Genomic DNA, 20,801 nt, shown 5'->3' with positions numbered 1-20,801 from the left:
TCCCAAGGAGCAGATCGGCACTGACAGCAGCAGTGCTGATACAATGTTGACATTTTTCTAATACACTAAAGGAAATACTAAATTCCAGTTTAATGAGATATTTCAAGTCTGTTGCAACATTCTCACCTTTTATTCAGTGGGGGGTAGAGGTATGGAGAGTCTTGTCAAAGGGCCTTTGTAATCATCTTTTTTTTTAACTCCTAAATCAAGGTGTGTCTTATGTAATAGAAAAACAGGGACCATTTTACATCTTACAGGCTTGTGTTCAAACCTTTATTATTGCTACAGCTTCTCAACCGGTGACCTGCTGACAGACTATGAACTGTGCAGACCTCACAGGCACACCACACAGATATCTCAAGAAGAGAATGTTTAAACAGATCAGACCTGTTTTAGCTTCTTTACTCTGACTCCCACAGGTCAAGGAGTCATTAAAGTTGCATTCTGGTTTATTCAGCCAGTGAGCTTAATCTTGAAGGACAAACAACCCTGCACTGTGATACAATTTCATTATGGGATCTGCTTTGGAGCCCAAGATTTTGGAGCTTGCTTGTTGGATGCTTAAAGGCAATATATATATATATATATTTTTTTTTACCTCTTATGGATCTGTTTTTAACCATCGGTCTTAATGGCTCTCACAAGTCCCTCAGCTTTATGGACACACAACACCACTACTCTAAGTGCTATAAGAGGGGCTTCATAGTATATCAGTTTCCTTCATGTCTGACCAATACGAGGCCGGTGCAGTGATTCTCAGACAAAATTATTTTTCATTATTTTGTTTGATTTAAATTTCCCTCCAGCTTTATTTCTGTCTCTGCACAATCTGGCTGTGTTGTTTTCCCCTTATTGAGTTGACGTCATTTGTTATGTTAAATTGTTATCTTTTTCACCCTTATTTTTATTTTTTTAAAGGAATTGTTTTTTCTTTTCACTAAACAAAATGATGGATTTAATAATCCATCAATCTACTGAGAGGATCAAATATTTAGGCATCTTTCTTTAAGAAAATTGCAAAACCTCCTCAAGGTCAAGCTTCTCATATGTGACAATTTGCTGCTTTTATTTTTATGACGTGATCAGACACAATCCTTTCCCTTTCGACTCGACAGACAACAGCGCTTTCTTACCTTGTTTTAAAAATGTAATCATTGTCCCTAAATCCTTAGATTGTTGACATTATAAGATCACTTCTACCCTTGGCTTGACATAGTGTTGCAACAGCTGTTATATAACCTGACAGACTGTGAATGCAGCATGAGATTATGGTTAAACTGGTTCACGTGTAAATAACACAGCAGAGCGTCTCAACAAACAAGACTTTAGCAAACAGTATGTCATAGTCATTGTGTTGGCTGTGAAAGCTAAAGCTAAAACCTGAAGCACTGTCATCTGACTTCAACCCCACCAAGTGGTAAATCTCACCTTTGTGGAAATATTTTCTTGAATGCTATATGACAGGTGTTGGGCTGTCACTGTGAATTAAAATGTGACTCAAACCCTCAGAGGATTATTGGTCGTTTGTCTCTAAATCTACCAAGTTTTGTTGACTGAATCACAGTCTGCACAGTAGGCACTGTTGCTGCCTGTCACACTCTAACAGCTACATTTTGCAACCACGGCAATGTCCCTGTTTGTTTGCACGCAAGAGCTGGGAAGTCACAAAGCATTGTTCGTCTGTCGCAATCATCACATTCAGCCACAGTTGGGCAATGTTTGACTGGGAAACACAGAATCTGTGCCTGTTTGTGTCATTCCAGAGGACTTTTAGATTTGAATTGAACCCTTTCAGCATCACAACAGTAATAGTTTTAACCACCACCGAGGACAAAGATGCCATGTTGTTTTTCATGTATGGGAAACTGGAGACTGGGACAGATCAAGGCAATGAGAATCACATCAGTTTCCAAGAAATTGGGACGCCGTGTAAAATTTAAACACAAATAATGGGAAAACATTTTGCTTTCAAAACTACAGCAACTGGCTTCCTTACTTGTGAACATAAAGAGTGTTTCCGGCATCAAAACAAACATATATTTTTCAAACAACAATAATATTCCTCAGCTTCAGCTTTACTAAGAAGTCTTCCTGGTTTGCAGTTCTGCTTCCCAACATACAGACATAGGTTTTGCTGTGATTCTGGATTTAGTCAAACAGGAGTCTAATTCCTGAAGCAGAGCATAAACTTGTATGAACACAACTCTTAGCAGCAACCAACCTGAGGGCAAACAGAATCAAAAACTGGTCGAAGGGGGGAAACACCATTGCCTTTTCAGGATAATGTAGACCTCTGTAGACATGAGAAATACTTTAAGTGAAACAGTCATTTACTCAAGTTGAAACTGATCCAAGAAACTGATTAATGACATGGAAGAGTTGATATAGATTAAACACAACAGCTGAGTGAATAAATACCTGAAAAAAAAGCCTGACTTCATAATTTATTCTACTAGTTATTGTACCTATTGATGTCTCGTTCATTCGCTGCTCTGTGCAAACATGTTGAGATATAGCAGTATTTATCAAATCTGGACCCTGGAAATTTATGCTTGCAGTGTGAAGGTTATCTGACTAAACAACCACAACAGCGGGAAAATAAATCACACTAAAAGCCCACAGTTCAGATTTTTGGATGGAATCACTAAATGAGTGGTTTCCACAAAGAACATACAGTTACAACAGCCTTGAAAACCCTTAGTTTGAGAGTGTTTTGGAACAAAGTAAGGATATTAACAGTCGTCCTTTGTTTTGAGGGTCTGCTTTTCACTTCATTGACTGGATGCCAGTCTCAATTCCACACTTCCCAGGGTAACATGTTTGGTGTTTCGTGATATCTCAGGGTTTCAGACTCTCCCTAGAGGATGCAGATACAGGGCATAAAAGTGACTATGTGCCAAAACTAACCATAGCTGGCACTGCATGGTGAACTTGAGCTGCACACTAATCCACAATTGCTTTCCCCCCCAAAAAGACTATAAATGAATGAGCCTCAATATGCTAAGATGAAGTGAATGTACATTTTCATCCCTCACAATTTTTGCAACACTATGGAGATTTTCATTGTGTGTCTCCCTTGTTCTGTATTTTTTTCTTTGATGTATTCTTCTTTTCATTATTATCATTATTATCATTACTTGTTGTTTTTGTTATTGTTCAAACATTTGTTTATTTTATTGTTTCTTAGATCAACATCTATTTTTGTATTTGACTTAAATAGAAATAATTTTGATCAGATAAATTGCTAAAAACTCCCACATATCTTTGGCAATTAATATTCATGTTTGAGATGTTTAGCCTAAAACTCTTTATTAATTAATCGTGTTAAGAAAATAATCTTATATTCATTTTTTAAATTGGCATTAGAAAAATGTACTTTACAGAATTTCGATAACCATGACTGCCATCTGGAAGATATGATTACGTCACATTCAAGCGCAAAAAATAATAATAAGAAAAAAAACCTGTGGCGTCATCACGTTGCGACAACCATTCTCTCCAGTCGGTAGAGAGCCAGGAGTCGAACAAACCTGATGCTGGTTGAGGAGCTTGTGAACGGCAATTTACTCACAACTGACAAGCAGCTTGGTCTCAGCGGATGTCCTTTTCCTCCTGTAACAACCGGAGGCCACTGTATGTGACTAAGTAAAAGAAATCAGTCTATTGTTTGACCAGTACACTTAGTTTGAAAGAGCAGCTAACGTTAGCGGTGTTTTCCTAGCCAGCTAACATTACACGAACTTGGCATGTAGAAGCTAGTTAGCCTGTTGTGCTAACGTGTTAGCTTCTGTTAGTCAGGTGCAGACTGACTACTGCTCCTACTGCTTCTGCTGCTGGTGGGAAATCAAGAGGCGAAGAAGGGGCTTTTACCTTCAGCGTTACTTTCTTCAAGCTCCAAAGGATATCCCGCCTTGGTTACCCGGCCGGACGGAATCACCAGAGAGGCCTGCTACCTTTATCTCCACATTTCTTGGGTAAATATAGTTTAGTGTAAGATCACAACTGTGCAATATTGCAGTAGTGGACCAGTAGAGAGGGGCCTAGCATTAGCCAGCTAACGCACAATTCGTTAGCTAACTATTAGCATTGCTAACGCTAACTTACCGCATTCTTGTAAAAATAGGAATTTTTGCAGTCTGAAAGAAGTTAAAATTGACAGATTTACTGTGCTGTCGCCAAACGCACCTCACAATTTGGAGTTGGTCAAGTTTGTTATGCATTTCGTTAACTCCCTCCCTAACACTAAGCTCTCTTAACAAACTGAGCCAAAAGCTACACTGAAGAGCATGTAATGTCAATGTTAAATGTTACTTTTCAAAGTGCATAATCTAAATTACATTGTATATGATTGGTCCTCGTCTTCGTCAAGCCAGTCTTCTGTGTAAATGCACAATATTACAACTGCTAAATTAGCCTGGTGGAAGCTCTTTATACTCTGTACAGCACCCAAAACCCTCTAATCTAACACCCTCTGCAGTCGAATGGGCAAAAGAAAAATACTTCATAGCAGGCAGACATGCTGCATGTGCAGAATAGACCAGGTAACTTGCAGTGTGGATGTTATATTACTGATGGAATGTAAACGTGTGTGCATGTAATGACCCTGTAGTGTTGCGCACACGGGCCGAATCTACACACCACCTGGCTAGCTGTCAGTTTACTCAAACAAACTAAAAGCAAAATGCACACTGTTCACACACACAGGTACAAATAGAGATTGTAAAGTTGATGTCACACGCCATAATGTATTTTCTTGCTTGCTCATAGGCTGACTTTTGTACGCACAGTGTTTATAAGTATGTTTGAAAGGCTGTTTCAGGTTCAAGTTTAACCCAAAGACTGAGTGCAAAATAGTGACTGTAAATGTGGTCTGTTGTGGGTGGTCAGCGTTCACAAATGCACACTCCCAATATTTAAACAGCAGGATAATGAGAGGAACAATGAGCTCATGCACTTAAAGCATTGCATCTGCTTTGTCGATGTCGAAGATTATATTTTTATTATTCTGTCTGGGTTTAGCTGACAATACTTTATTGCTGTTATTTAAACATGGCAGACACACAGTTTTAGTTGGTGTGGTTGGTCTATAACCTTACCTGCAGTGGGGTCAGGGGGTAGTCACAGTGGACCATTGCTGTGGACGAGCATAGAGTTGGTGCTACTTCAGTAATGGTTCTCTGGCCCGGAGCTGGTACTTTGGTAGTCGAAACAGAAAGAACTGGTTCTTTGTTGGGTGGTGTCTCCAAACCAGCACTGAAACTGCCTTGGTTTGGAAGGGTTTAATGAAACCATTGCAGTCTAATTCAACAGTCCTGCATATGCCACTATTATGAATGTCAAAATGTTCCATTTTTTGATGGTAACAGAAATGCAGTCAATCCATTGGACATGACATTCTAAGAACTAACACATTTTTTTTTAATTCTTTGACGTCTCTTCAACAGCAGAGGATGTACCAGATTTACAATATAATCTGACTTCAACATTACTGCTGTCGGACTTTTAGTTCACACCATTATTTCATAGTGTTTACCATGATTATTTTGGTTTTGTTGGCAAAATACTCTGTAACTTGACAAAGATCCACCTTGACATGTGGGAAAACTTGTATATGGTATTTACAGGGCACATTGTCAAGGTTTGCTGTTTGAACACTCCTGTTTGGATATACATGGATATGGTCTTATCTAGGTTTCTGACACCAAGATGTGTTTAACAGTGCCAAACGTAACTGCAATACTATTAGAATTTAACCTAAGTTTGACCCCATTCCCTTTTGTCCAAAGAAAGCCAAACCCATTGGTGTAAATTCAGTAAACTTAACCAAACAACAGGATTATCTAAGTAACTAATTTACTTTGAAAAAAAAAATATATATTTTTGTCCGTAACAGGTGAGTGAATAGATCTCCGATATATCGGATTTTGTCCTGGTTAGATTGATACACATTGTGATGTTTCTCAGTATACATCAACACATGCAGTAATACAACTGACTGCCTATGGCTGGCACACATGTATTTTGTACTCTGCGATTAAGAGTGAGTTAGCATGGCTGTTCGTTGTTGGCATCAAGTGGCAGCTCAGCTGTGTTTTGGATTCAAAGCTAGATGCAAGTGAGGCTAGATGTGATGGAAGACAAGTGTTCTCTTGTTGCTGTAGCAGCAGATGAGACATAAGAGCTGCTGCTTAATGTTCAAGCTCAAGTTGGCGTACATGAGAGCTTCCTTTTTTTTTGTCACAGCGTGCGCCTTTTTTGAAAAGGAGAATAACCAGTCTTCAGTGTTTTAACTGTGTAAGATGGGCCTTTTTTTTTTTTTTTTTTAATTTAAATCACAAATTGGAAAAATCCACATCCACAAAGTACTTGCACCATGAGGAATCACTGAACCCTTCAGTTGTGTGTATGCCATTGTTTGAAATATGCTTTCCTCACTGTCTTTATGTTTGAGGCAGTGTGACTTGGTCAAATGAGAATGTGAGTACAGAGATAGGCCTACAGTGTCAAGACAAGAATGGCATGTTTTCAGTTCACATGGGAATCACGATGATGAAATACGATTTTCTGCCTGATTGTTGCTGCAAGGTCTTGAGAAGTGAGATTCAAAGAGTATCTTAGACTTTGTTTGCACAAAGCCTCCCATTCCCACACTCCAGACTTCTGCTGTGTTACAGACCCCAGGGCTTTCCTAAACCCATTCTCATGTGGACAGTGAGATTTCCTGTCTTTTGAAGCCTGTGTTGACAAAACATGAAGGTAGTGGGCAGCGTTCAAGTGGTATTATGTGTCTGAAGGTGACAATGATCTTTGTAAGTCTACTCTTGATATTTCTTTATGTTATTTGAACAATTTAAAGAATGTCTGTCCCTCTGAATGTTTTCCAAGTTATGACATTTTTGTTATGGTCTTGTGGGGGTTTCATTTTTCATCTGTAATGCACCGTTTCCTTTCATCTGCAGACCTTATCACTACCAACGCTGTTCTTTTCAGTGTCTAGGTCAATCTAGAGTTTTGTATTTAGCTTTTTATTAATTGGAATTTTGTCCTTTTATTGATTGTTGAAGGTGGCGACAGATGAGAACTATGCAGTCAATATGCATGACTATAATCCGCCTTGAGATGAGAACAACCGGTCTATTGTTGTTATTGTAATAATAACCATTGGCGGCATCCAGTTAGCAGGAGGTAAAACATGAAGCATAATCTGCGCGCTGCGAAGAGTTTCAGCCTAAAAAGAAAAAGTATTTTCCCTCGCACTAAAGTCAACATTTCACAAAGGAAGATGATGTTTGGCTGGCTGGGCCTTGCATTGCCTTACCAAGTGCACAATATTTGAAAATAAATAAATAAATAAAATCCAGGTATGTTGAAGGTGTGTTCTTAGTTTCTAACATTGTACCACAAACTCTGGGATCTCACAGTTTTTGTCACATTCGTAGTATCTAGAGATGCCGCGATTGATAAGATTGTGACCGGCAATGTCTGTTTTCCAAGTGCGAAGGTTTCAATGCAGAAACGAGCAGCAGGATCTGCTAACCTGCGTATTAGATACAGAATTAGAATTTTATTTGTACTGAAAAACACTCTACCTAGCAATCTGGGCCCATCTATTTAGAAGATGCTGTAAACTGGTGTATTTTTGTTATTCATGGGCATCCATGTTGAAACTCTCCATTTTGAAAAATGTTTGTGCCGGTAATACTTTTCCAAAGCGATGAAAATAAGCACTGGCCAACAAAGTTTCAATGGATGCATCTTTATGTGTCAAAATATAAAATATCACCATGGTAACCTTCCACTGCTGTCATTCTTGCTGCCTCGTGCGTTGGTTAAATACAGGGCTGTTTTCACTGTGACTCTTGTGGTATAAAGAGTATCTGTGTTTTAGGCTACTCAAAGTGATATCTCTGCAGAAAAGACAGCTTTCTTTGTAGAGCATGCCTTAGCTAGAGAATAGTACTTGATGTGCTGGTAAATTCTCAGGTAAAAATGATGACATGGACCACCTGATTGAAGGTGAAAAGGACCAGAAGTATGTAGAAGCATTTATGTTGAAGTGGAGCGCTTTAGTAGGGCAGTGAGAGCAGTCTAATGAGAGTGGGCAAATCTCCAGGATTTTTTGGGGCCCAGAGTGCTGTGACATTTGGTCAGAAGTTGAACAAACGAATCAATGGCATTTTTCACAACTGGTCAAGATGAGTTTTAAGGACTTCTTGCTGGTAGAGAGGCTTGTGAGAGAATAAGAAGGGGCTACTTCTTTTAGGTGAACACATTTTGTAGCTGCATTTATTGGTTAAACTCACACTAGAAGAGGTATTTTAGTGCATGAGTAGCTCTGCCGCTTGAGTCATTTACATCCAATAAAACAAATTCAGACACTCATGAGGTTGTTGAGCACAGATGGACAGGATTGAGGAGACAGGACAAATGGTCCAAATAGAGTCAGATGTGAAATAAGTTCACGTTCAGTTAAAGTTGAATGTGGTGGAAACTAGATGGAGACAGTAGGCGTGAACATGGAAAAGATATGTTGTATAGTTAGCATAGACTTATTTAAAGATGAAAGCAAAACTGTTCCAAGCTGTTTTAAGCATGGAGGGAGGGAGCAAACGGAAAAGAGGGGGGGGGGGGGGGGGGTCATTTTCCATTAATGTTTTGTGTGGGCTGCAGCACTAGAGAGAAAGCAAGATCAAGGAAAGTGGAAATCAAAGGGCTTTTCTGCGGGAAGGTCCGACAGGGATCTCCTGTCTCCAGCAACTTACTAGAAGACTCACTGTAACTTAAGAGAGGCGTCAAGCTGGACAAGCTGCGGCAACAAAGACAACAGGATGCAACCGAAATAAAAGCCAGGCTATAAATACTTCACACACTTTGATATTACAACCCACATCAGAGCTTTTATTGCCACCGACAGCTCCTCTTTTCAGCTTAAGATCTAGCTTCTTAGCTGGGTAGTTTCAAGAGTGTTTAAAAGCCCAGCACACTGGGGGTATTTCTTTTCTTTTTTCCAATCATATTGTTTTCTTGCAGCCTGGCATCAAATGCTAGGTTCCCAGCATTAGCTGCAGCTAGCCAGATTGATACGGAGCCGTGAGGGAGGCAGGATAATGCCCCAGAGTCAGTAATGGCAATTTGAAGCAATGGGAAATGCATATAATTGCAAATGTAAGGTCTGAACTGCTCTTAGTTGTGCACATAGCATTTAGTTAGCAATAGGATCATTGAAACATTAAGGAAATCCTTCGTTTAAGAGGGAAACTGTGTGTGTTGTGACAGTTTTAAGGGGATTTATGGGATAATTCTGTAGAATGAAATCTGTGTTGGCCTCTCAACTTAACATACGCCGTACTCTTAGTGAGCATAGTAAAGGTATTATCTGAACAGTACTGTGTGTGTCGTAACATAACTGGTTCATGTCTAATGTATGTGAATCAAAATTTCAGTTTGGGTATACTTAAAAACTATCTTTACTGCCCTGCTTGACATTTATTTTCCTTTTTCTCCCATATGGAAAAACTCCATCTTTTAAGATTAATGTTATCTTGCTCAATTCATGGCATTAGGATATTATTATCATCTATGTCCGCCTATTGTATCTCTTTCATCCATCATCTGATGATATTCTCTGCTGGTGCCTCCATAAAATACTCCATAAAGTTTCAATTTAAAGTTCTAAGCTACCCAATTTATGTTGTAATACAGAGGAATAATCTCTTTGTACTCTATTAGGAGGAACATTTTCCTAGTTTCTTCTTTTCTTTTAAGTTGAACACACACACACTTTTAACAGCTCTCCTCTTTTTTTTTGTTACAAACGATCAGCAAGACTGCTTTGCAGTAATGTTTTACTTATTTTGTGGTCTACTACACCATAACATATTACATTTATAGTTATTGTTGCTAAATCTTTAGCTGACACGTTACAACTTTATAATGTAGTTTGTCAATACAAATGAAAATTTTAACCAAAATGTCGGTTTCAAAGGGGGGATATATGAGTTCTGGGCGCTCAAAGCCACCCACCTTTACCGTTCTTTCAAACCATAAACCACACATATATTTTGGAGCTTTCAGCTCAGACTTTTTCCAGCCCGCCTATACACAGATACACCTCTTCCCTGACATTCACAACTCATTCGCTCTCAAATGTGTAGCACTCTGTCAGTGACACTGCAGCAGAGGTGTAGCACCAAAACCGTTTGAAAGGAGGTCTCTCCCAGCAGAGGTCCCGTTGACATGGAAACGGCTGCTTTTGTCAATGTAGGCTTCTCTTACATGCCTGGTTGCCCACGGAGATCTCCTCATGCCTCATGGTCCAAGAGAACTTGGATCTCTTTAAAAGTTCAATTTGCTTGGTTTTAAGTCATGTTATGATAGCTCTTGTCACACAGTTTATCGTTTTTTCTGCTCGTCGATGTTAATATTTCTTAAGTTTAGGTCTGGCGTTTGAGATTATGCAAAATTCTACCATAGATTTTCTGACGAGTGAAATCGAGCACAGAATCATTTGCACTGCTTCTGTACATTGACTGTGTGAGATCATCACAATTAGTGCTGTGTTGCCTTGGCTTATTAGGTTACCAGTATTAGTAGTAGTGTTTCATCAGCTACATGATCTTCATTACTATGAGCAAATATTAGTGTTTATTAATTGAAGTTGTTTGGGAGACTTTCCTGAAGGCAACAATTAACCTAACAAAGAGGACAAAATAGCTTTGTAATGTAGGTTTATAGTAATGAGATCTAAATGACTTTTATATCCAGTTATTGCAGTAGTTAATCAGATTTTAACTACTTATTTTATAATCAGCAAACATGGCATCAGCCCGAAAGGTAAACATAGTTCAACTTAACGCAGTCATGAAATAATGTTTATGATTTTAATAATTAGTTGAAAATCTACAGGACTGAAGGAGACCTGCTGAGCTAATTATTAATTTCCAAATCCAGTCCACTGCAGCATCCCGTGGCAGTTAGGTGTCATATTGGACCATATCAGTGTGCACAGAAATGGGTTTTATCCATGAATGTGTACTTTATGGTAGACTTTTCCTTAAGATATGCAGTTTCTTCATCTTTTCAAACATTTTGCTGCAAGTAATTGGTAAATGCACCACATTTTGTTTAGTGAAAATCCTTTTCCCACATAGTGCTGCATGACACAGAAACTGATTTAAACTGCAATTCAAAGTTATGCAGATTAGTTCTCTGTCCCACTTTCTCTTCCTAATGGATTAATTATTTACTGTTTATCAAAATTAAAGTAGGTGTGAAGTCTATCTGTGCACTGCTCAGGCACAGTACATTGTGTGACTTCAATGCAAGTTGAGAGTAATTTAATTGAGTATTAATTAATTTTATTTTCTTTTTTTTAGGACCCAAATGTAACTATTCAGTCTATAGGATTCATGTCTTGTTTGAGCAACGGGTAAATATGTTTTCTTTTCAAATGAAAAAGGAAATATTTGATATCCATAGTGGTTTATATTATCTTTTTTTTCCTTTTCTTTTTTCTGTCTGAGCTCCGATTTGATTATTTCCCCGATTCAATTTGAATATAAATTAATTCAAAGTTATTTATTTCATTGTTTCTATTGGATGAACTTAATAATGGGCTTTGATTTAAACGCAAACAGGGCTAAAAGTGAGAGGTTATAATTTGGAATGATATTATTATATTGTGCTTTAGAGGCACTGTAGGAATGTGTTGGTTTGTCATGGAAGGATATCCTCCTTCAGGCTTGACCTGGGTGGCTTTCCGCCGGGGCATACAGGCAGCTGGCAGCTCAGTTAAAGTGCCTTTAAGTCTATTAGAGAGGATAATCCTTGAGGGATAGTTTCAGTGAACAGAGGTAGCAGGTAAAACTGTCTTTGACTTCACTTTCCTTGCCCTCCAATTGTCTCCCGTGTCCACCCATTCCTCAGACCTTTCTGCCATTCGTTCTTAAATACACATGGCTGCCATAGGTGGAAAGATGGCTGCACTGAACAAGACATTAGAAGTGGAAGACAAACAGTGACATGTACTGTGTAACTTCAAAGTATAAACTTTTAATCAAACCTAAATTGCTGCAAATGCCTTTTTTTTTTTTTTTTTTTTTTTACACATGCCTCATTCTTGATCTCTAGTTTTTTTCTCACCCCTGTTGCTTCCTCTCTATATTTTTTTCTAGACTCCTGCCTGCCATCTTCACTGTCCCTGGCTCAGTCGACAGCACAACAACACTTCAAAGGGAAGGTGTGCAGCGTTGCAGATAAGGTTTTGTACCTCAGCTTCCCAAGCACTGGCAAGCTTTTCCCCAGCCCCTTTGCTGTCCCCTGACTGACAGGTATGGCCCCCCTCACTGTCTTGTTGAAAACTGTTTGTTTCTCTTTTATGCCCCCCCCCCCCGCCCCCCCCCCCCCGCCGCCCCCGCCCCCCCCCCTTTCCCTTTGTTTTCCTCTTGATTACCTTTGAGACTGCAATGTCTCCAATGTTCTGCAGAGCTCCAGACTTAACTGTACTACACTAGCACTTTAAAATGCTTTGTTGGTTGTGTTACAGCATTTTTATGCTGCTGTGAAACTTAAGTAACTTCTGTTCATTTTGTTAGTTTGGGCATTACCTGTTGCAGAGGAGGAGTTTGACTTTTTTTTTTTCCTGCTTAATATTACATTAGACCCATATATGTTTTGTTCGGGGGATGCTCTTGGCAGGAGATGAGAAGATATTCAGTACTAATACTTCAACTCTTTATTGTAACACTTCTATGCAAGAAATGAATGTCTTTTTTAACACTCAAACACTGTGGCTAGGAACAAGAGATCCTCTTCTAATCCCAAATCTTTCTTCTTTTTGGGTGTTGATTATGTGGTTGATGAGTGTTTCCTCATTTCACTGTAGTATTGATGCTTGTGTTTTATAAAGGAAATTTTATTTATATGCTTGCATCATGCTGTTGATACATGAAGATGAAATCAACTGAACATATTATCCATCCTCCACATGCACTGATGTCACATTATCTCTTCAGTCATTTATCAATTAAACATGAATGGATTTGATATTCTTTTGTGTAAACGTTGAGTCCACTCTCAGCATAGTTGAGCATAATTGGCCACAACTCATTGACACAGATCTTAAGCTCTCTTGTCTCTTAATATCTCTTATCTATGAAGCAAATGTCATCACTTGCAAAACACTAGAGGGCTTTCATTCACAAACTGCTTACTTCCTTCAAGAAGACTTTTGCACATCAAAATGTCTGCGTAGGTGTGTAGGACCTTATCACTAGGGTTCCAAGTAATAGAGAACATCATGCAGTCAGCTCACACAGTCCAGGAGGACTGAAACATTAGTATGACTAATGTATGGGGATGCTGATCAAGATCAGTGTGTGTGACTTTTGCTGTGAAATGCTCGTTTCAGATCTGCTCACAAGCATACGATGGCTGACTTGACCATTATTTTTGAGCCATTCCTCTGCGGCTTTGCTGCTGATCTGAGAATCAGTACATATTTGAAAGGTTTATGTCCAGTTAATGTAACAGGTTTCAGACAGGGTTTTCAAATCACAAATTTTATTGTGTGTGTGTGTGTGTGTGTGTATGTATATATATGTTGAAGAAATGTACGATGTGTCCACCATGTTTCTCAGTTAGTGATTCTGTTTTTCTGAATCGGTGTATCAAATTCAGATACAAAGAAGTAGATATTGGAATGCAACATTTTCCACCATCTTAAACTACACCTGAAATGTTCTGCGCAGCTCTCCTTCATAGTGACCAACAGTCGAATGAACTGATTGCCAGAAATTTGGCCAGTGGTGATCTGCTGTTCTTTTCACACATTGTTGCACAAAAATATGCCTTTAACCTGCTGCTGTTCCTATTTGGTAATGTAGACATACCAAACAGAAATTGCGCAGCGCCTTATCAGTGTGTGCTTCTGCACAGTAAGCCCGAGTTGCAGAATCAACTGACAGTGTCGTTGGTTAGACTGCTGTGTTCCACAAGGGCTACTTTTCTTTGCAGGCTAAAGCCTGATTGACAGTCGTCCGGTAAAGGCCACAAAGAGCCCTCTCCGTCGTCGGAAACCGTCCCGGAGACGCTCTCGTTGCTTGCGTGCGTCAGCCAAAATTCCTATCTATCCGTCGAGGACACGGAGACTCGCGGAGACCACAAGGGTTGTGATTGGTCAACTAACAACATCATTTCCGGAATCACTTTTCCGGTTTAGCTCCTTCCTCTCACAACAACAACACCGCCATTTTTAAAAGAGTTTACTGTGTGCCGGTCAACATTTGGTCAAAATTATTCGCATTTCAATATCAATAAGCTCCAACTCCAACAACAGTCTTTCTCTCTCGGTCGCCATCGTTCACTGTGAGGAGCGGAACGGAGTCTGAAGGTGAACAATCAATCAACCACTTTCACGATAGACGTCGCGAGATTGGGTCGTCTAGCGTAGCGACGCCTACTGATCGGGAGGTGAATTGCCTTGCGTATCCGACATCCCGATGGAAAACTTCGAAAGGATTTATAGCCTCTGTGTGATCACGGAGTCAGATTGGCCGATAGCTACGGAGTAGCATACCGAGGCCTTAAGACTGTTTCGCGTCTCTGACTACCTCTTTTGCTAGCTTGGAGGTGTGATGGCTCCGGCCCCCCTTTTTACTTTAACATGTGTGACCAATGCTAATGAAGGTGCATCATTCCCAGCTTGAAGGTGGTATGTGAAAAAGCCATGGGGCAGATGGTTTGGGCCACCCTTGAATAAATCTAGTAGTAATGGATTTTAACTCGTGTAAATAGTGTCGTAGTTACAATGGGGTTGAACCAGATGTGCTTGAACTTTGAGCTAATTCTGCCTCCTTTCATCAGATTATGTTCTGTACAACCTGTTCTGCTTGACTGAAATGAGAACTTGTTTGCCGATGGTTTCAGCTGCAAATTGTCTCACAGTTGTTTCAGCTGCTCAGTGTAGAAAGCTTCTGGACTTGAAGGAAGAAGCTGTTGAGAAGGTGGAGCCACAGAGGAAAGTGCTGCATTCCAGCAGTGATTTATGAAGTGTCTTTCATTTGTTTTTGTACTACTGGCTTGTTTGCAGCTGCTTCAGAATTTACTAACTTCAGTATTGTTAGAATCATTTTAGTATAAATGGTGACAAAATGCCCTCTGCTCCTTTGCCCGTTACTAATGCATTTGTATTTTTATTTCACCAAATAAATACTCTGAACAAAGCTCTCTTGTGGAAAGTGGAGCTTGCAAACAAAACTAAATGCTGACAAACTTCAGTATGAGTCACATCTTCGTCCTGGGTCCAGTGGGATCGGACGAGACCGTTTCATATTAATAATCTGCGCGAGACTCCCGCAGTCCTGTGCGAAAATGTTTTTGAGCAGACAAGGCTCAAAGTTCACACCAGCAACAAATTAGAGACATGGTTTTTAATCCCATCAGGTATGTAAATGCAAAATAAAGCCAATTATTTGCCATATTTGTTTAGGATTTCATTAGACACCATTGCAACTGTTTTGTGACCTAAAATTTCATTATCAATTTAAAAAAAACCCAAATATATTCACGTTTTAGGGTTATTACTTTTTGTCTTATTAGTTTTTTCCTTCAAAATATTTAATGAAAAGTCATCGAAGCGTTATATAAGTGTTGAAATAAGCTAAGACGGCCTTTTCTTTTCCTTTTTTACCCTTGTTTAAATCAAACATTGAATAAAATTGAGCAGAACTTTGGGGGAAAAAAAGGGGATGACTGTTAATGAATAATGTTATCAGATTAATTTAATGTGATTTGTTACAACTCAAACGTATTCTCATTATGTAACTTGTGCTTTTTATTTGCTAATTTATGATGTAATGAAATGACGTGATGCGAAAGAATGAAGAGCAAAAATCCTGGCTTCTAATACAATCATGCCATTAGATAACTCAAAGAGAGGCTCATTGCATCGAATGAGTACACGCACCGACACAAATTTAAATGCTTTCAGTTTATATTCTCTTCTTTGTAAGAGGAAGACTTTTTTTGTAATATGAAATAGGACAGTGATTTTTACTCACTTCAGACTGTTGCATAACTCGTGCCTTTATATTTTTGGCCAGAGTTGCTCTCACTGCACACGGGCTGGGGAACACAGCATTTGCATTCCTTCAAGTGGACTCATTTTATCTGGCACATCCATGCAGAGCTGACCCAGACTGAAATCATTCATAACCTCTGTTCTCTCTGAACTCTGAGAGACGTTAGAAACTTATTTTCCTTGAAAGCTCTGGATTATTCCAGTGATCAGAGTTAAGAAAATCTTTTATTTTGTTTTGCTAAGATCGGGGTGGATAGAACAGAAGTGGCAAACCTTTGGGTCCAAATTAGGAATTGGAAAGTAAACTAAATGGTATATCCCCCATCCTCCATAAATGTGTCGTTAGTTCTTTGCTTTTAAGGCAGAGTGAGTCTGACCTGTTCTTTATGACCCAGACGTTAGAATTATGCTCTTATTGCTCAGGGACAGAGCAGATGCTCAAAAGAAATAACGAGGAGAGACTCAACATAAAAAGTCGTTGCCCCGGAACTGCCCTGATATCCCATTTCCACATGGCAAATATCCCAACCGCAAGGCCTCCAAACCACCACTCAGAGCTTCAGTTTTCCTTTTCAGAAGCCAACAGAAAGCAGTTGTTTTTGTCTTGTATTTTTTATATGCCCGTTAACTTTTGGAGACATTTTCCTCTGTACCTAATATTCTTTTTGCCTCGTATGCTTGGTGATAATGTGAGATGTTCATAAACTTAATTTAGTCTGGCTTATTAGTCAGTTATTTGGATCAAGTAGTTTGTGAAAAATAACACAAGCCAAATTCAGAGGCATATATCTGTCAGTTTGTTGCGATACATATTTTTTAAATGAATACTTTTAGACTTGGAATCAGCAGATAGCACAATGTTGCTGGACTCGGTTTGGGAGCAGAACCATCATTGAGAGGCACATTATTGCAAGATGGTCTCATACTTGTCAGTTGAATAGTTATTCCATGCTCCATCGTATACCGACAAACGGAACATGAGACGGAATACATGTGAAATTATTCGCCGCCATTTTGTAACATTTCTAACTTAATTCATCTTTCTGTTGAAGAGTCCCTTTTCTTTGTCTAGATCTGCTGAATACTTTAAATTCTACTTAAAGTGTTAACTCTTAACTGAATACTGAAACTTTCTATCCTGGGAACCTCTCACCACATCTGGAAGCATCCAACAGTAGCTTTATGCAACACCCTTACACAATGACTGTCTTCTTTACAACATCAGTGCTGTACTTAATTACAAATAAAGCCTGTAAGAATCTGAAATTTGAAGCTCGTCTGTCCAATATCTTTCTCACAGTTATCAAATGTTACGCAGCTGGAAAGCCTGTCTGGGCATCTGTTCATTTCCCACAACTCGGTGCTGATATCCACTTTTGTTTATGCCAGCTATTCCTGTCTCTCCACACAAACCAGCTCCTTTGCGCTGCTGGAGAGTCTCGTGGGCCTAATTATGCTTTTTGGGGGCTTTCATAAAACCAACAGCTACATTTCTCATATTTAAGTGTTTTGACCTTTTTGTTAAGCTGGTTATACTTTAAGGGCCAGAGGAAGGCTAATCACAATCAGACAATTAGTGTGGTTTTGACCTGAGGTTGAGAATTTCAACAGAAGAGTAAGAAGGATCACAGGGATTCTGATACAGAGAGGCCTGTAGCTATGCTTGTATAAACTGTTAGTTAGAAAATGGTTTCATAGAGGTGGCAAGTTAAATGAGTTGTCAAATGATTAAATGAGTTTAAAATGAAACTTTGAAAAGTTTCAGTAACTACTCTTTGGTAATAGCACTGTTGACATTGATGTACTCCAAGGTCTTAGACTTTTTATTGCTAATCCAGTCCATGTTGATACTGACTGATTAGTGCAGTGTTTGTGCACCAACAATCACTGCTGTGGTTTTGAAACTTATATCCTAAAGAGGTGAGACAGAAAAATTGTGGTTGCTAGACACTTTACCTTTTTATAATGTTTGAACTCCTCACTGAAAACATTTTATGTCACCTGGTGGAAATGCTTTGGAATCTGTTGTCATTAAGCCAGTCTTTCTGGCAACCGGGATAGATTATGAAGTGCGAGATTTCTTCTATATATGGATAGTTATTTTAAAGAAAGACGGAATCGATTGCTGTTGATAAAGAGATTTTGCTTTTCTGGCCAGAACCATAACAATTGCCCTTGCCAGTAGCACACAACTACAAAAGCGTAACGACAACAACAATAAACATTTCATTGATACTACCGGGGACATGAAGCGCATCTGTTCACCTCTTCTGTTCTACATATGCAGCAAAAGTCATTCTCAATACTTCAAAACAGCAGATGAGCTACATATCGTTGCACAGTATATTCTACAACCTTTTACTGTGCAGACACGTTGTCAATGTGCCACTTTTCCAAGAAAGACATTGTGTGACTAATGATTTTTCTTAGATATTTATCAGGAGAAACGCGCAACCAGTCTCCCACAAAAACATCCCAAAGAAATGGGAAATACAAATGGCAAAATCAATAAATGAATAGATAAAATTCATGGTTCCTTAATGGAAACATCCTCATCGTTAAGAGTTAAAAGGTTTTAGATGAACAGAGGAACATTAGAAATTATAGTTCACAGTTGAAGAAGGTAAAGCATATTGTTGTTTGCAAGCACTTGCTCATAGTTCATGTGTAATTTGATGATGCAGAGGAGAAACTGACACATCTGTGATGTTGAGTCATTACTACATGCTGTTGCAGGTGTTGCAGGGTGTGCCAGGTTGTTATATTGTTCTGTTGTAGACAAACCGAAAGCATCCGTTCTATCAGGGGTTGGAAAGATGAACTCTGAAATCCCTTCCCTCTTATCTCACTTGTCTGACCCTGCTGCTTTCTCCTCGTGCTCCAGTCGGCTCTGTGGCTTTTTTAACTCATTGATGAGCTCTGAGATTGCTGCACTGACTGTTTTTTCACTCTTTGTCCACAGAAAGAATCAACTCTTGGATTAGGACCCGGAGTGGAAAAGATTAATCGTGGCCTGAGCAAAGAAATAAAAAGAGAACTGTAAGTAAACGGCGCAGTTGTGTAAACTTGTCAAGGGCCCGGAAAGTTTTAACTTCTGCTCAGTGACGCGCTTATCGGTGAGGTTGTTTCCGCTCCAGTGAACAGCACTGGGTTGACTGTGTTGTTGGAAAAAGTATGATAATATTTCTAAGAAGTCCTTTTGCCAATATATTGATCATTTTCACAAACATTATAGCCATAATGAGGTTTATAACATATCAGTGTTTGTTTTTACACCTCTGGCACCCTCTATATTTTCATTAACCCCTACCTGAACCAGGGTTTGAATCCCCACCCCGCTGTGACTGGTGTGCAGTTGGTGAGAGGCTGAGGTAGCTCGTGGCTGTAAAAAAAAAAAAAAAAAAAAAAAAAAAAAAAAAATAGATGGTGGTTGTGGTGTGAGGAGCAGTGTTTGCTGGCATTAGGGGGGTGACTCTGGGACGCCAGTGGTCATTGTCTAGCCTCCTGGAGGTGTCGTGGGCCCAACTAGACGAAACACTGATGAAAGGAGGTTCCCACCTGATGATCCCAATGACATGTTATTCAGCACTGCTCACTGGTATATATAGGGAGTGTAGGGAATTATTCACTGCGTCTGGTTTTTTTTCCGTTTAGCACAAGTTTCTTGTGTTTACCTGGAATTGTGAACAGCTAATAAGATGTTGTCTTGAGCCCTCCTGTTACCAAGCAACAGGATTTCTACTGTTTTTTTGTTTGTTTTTTTTCCCCTAAGGAAGCACTTAATAAAAAATTAAGCAACCTCGGAATAAACTCAAGTTACTTTCTGTAGAGGAAAGAAAGCTCCCCCCATGAGAGGGAAGATGCTGCATCAGAACATTTATTATAAAGGTCTAATTACTTTTGGGTAAACGGTTCTAAAAGGGGCACTTAAAAAAGTTTATACAGTAGTCCTTTGCAGTAGTAAAGTAACTTGACGACTTGACAGTCTTGAATTTCATTGTCTTTATAAGTCAAAAACTTTTGCAGGTTTGTTTTCTATCACATATGAGCGCAGTAGTTTCACAATCAAGATTAAAGATCATCTGGTCACATTTAAAGGTCTAATTGACCGTGAAACTTTTTTATCTGATCAGCACTTTTTTGAATGCTGTGGGTCACAATTAAATGCCAAACCATATCTCTTGGCCCCTACATATCAGTGGTCTGGTGGCTCCGTTATGCTGTGGAGGTCTTTTTGCTCGGCCAGTCCCACTTTTATAGAGTCAATGCAAAGATGCACTGAAGATGTTCTGGTGGCATGTGTTGGCCCAACACCTCTCTGAGACATTTATTCTGTCTTTTCCTTCCATTTGTTCCCCTGTATGTACATTCAGCTTGTGATTAAAGTAAGAGAAGAGAAGGAGATTGATTATCAAAGTGGATTTGACCTGTTATTTCAGGATTTGAACAAGCTATATGGTAACAAAAGTCGTGACACCTTTTAATTAGCCAGACTGGTGCGCAAATAATGTTTCATTTAATGGAAGAGGGGGGGGTTAGACATCAAGAGACGAGGAAAATGATTGCTCTGGTGCCTGTACGGAAGGCCGCACCCTGTGTTTCATTGTCAACATCTCAGGCAGGATGCAGACCTTTTCACACTTGCGCACGAGACAAAGTGGAAGTTGTTGGAGTCGTTAAGAGCAAACGGGGTGGTCCGATTATCTTCTGGTGTGTGTGTCAA

At 39.3% G+C, this 20,801-nt stretch overlaps 1 protein-coding gene across 2 annotated transcripts in view; it reads left to right on the top strand.

The window, feature by feature from the left end:
* Window positions 1–3,497: 3,497 nt before the first annotated feature.
* fbxw7 (F-box and WD repeat domain containing 7) overlaps window positions 3,498–20,801 on the top strand; it is a 98,943-nt gene continuing 81,639 nt past the window's right edge. Inside the window, exons 1-4 of one of the 2 annotated variants that reach the window (XM_075463172.1) lie at window positions 3,498–3,633; window positions 3,795–3,974; window positions 12,174–12,329; window positions 19,041–19,117. The gene's annotated coding sequence lies outside the window, so the exon portion shown is untranslated. Of the gene's footprint in view, window positions 3,975–12,173; window positions 12,330–19,040; window positions 19,118–20,801 lie in introns of both variants that reach the window. The other variant, XM_075463171.1, reaches the window with a different exon arrangement.

Source organism: Odontesthes bonariensis, chromosome 4 (assembly GCF_027942865.1).
Source record: "Odontesthes bonariensis isolate fOdoBon6 chromosome 4, fOdoBon6.hap1, whole genome shotgun sequence".
Lineage (NCBI taxonomy): Eukaryota > Metazoa > Chordata > Actinopteri > Atheriniformes > Atherinopsidae > Odontesthes > Odontesthes bonariensis.
Note: the sequence above shows the minus strand (reverse complement) of the source record. Positions and strands in the feature narration are given on the sequence as shown.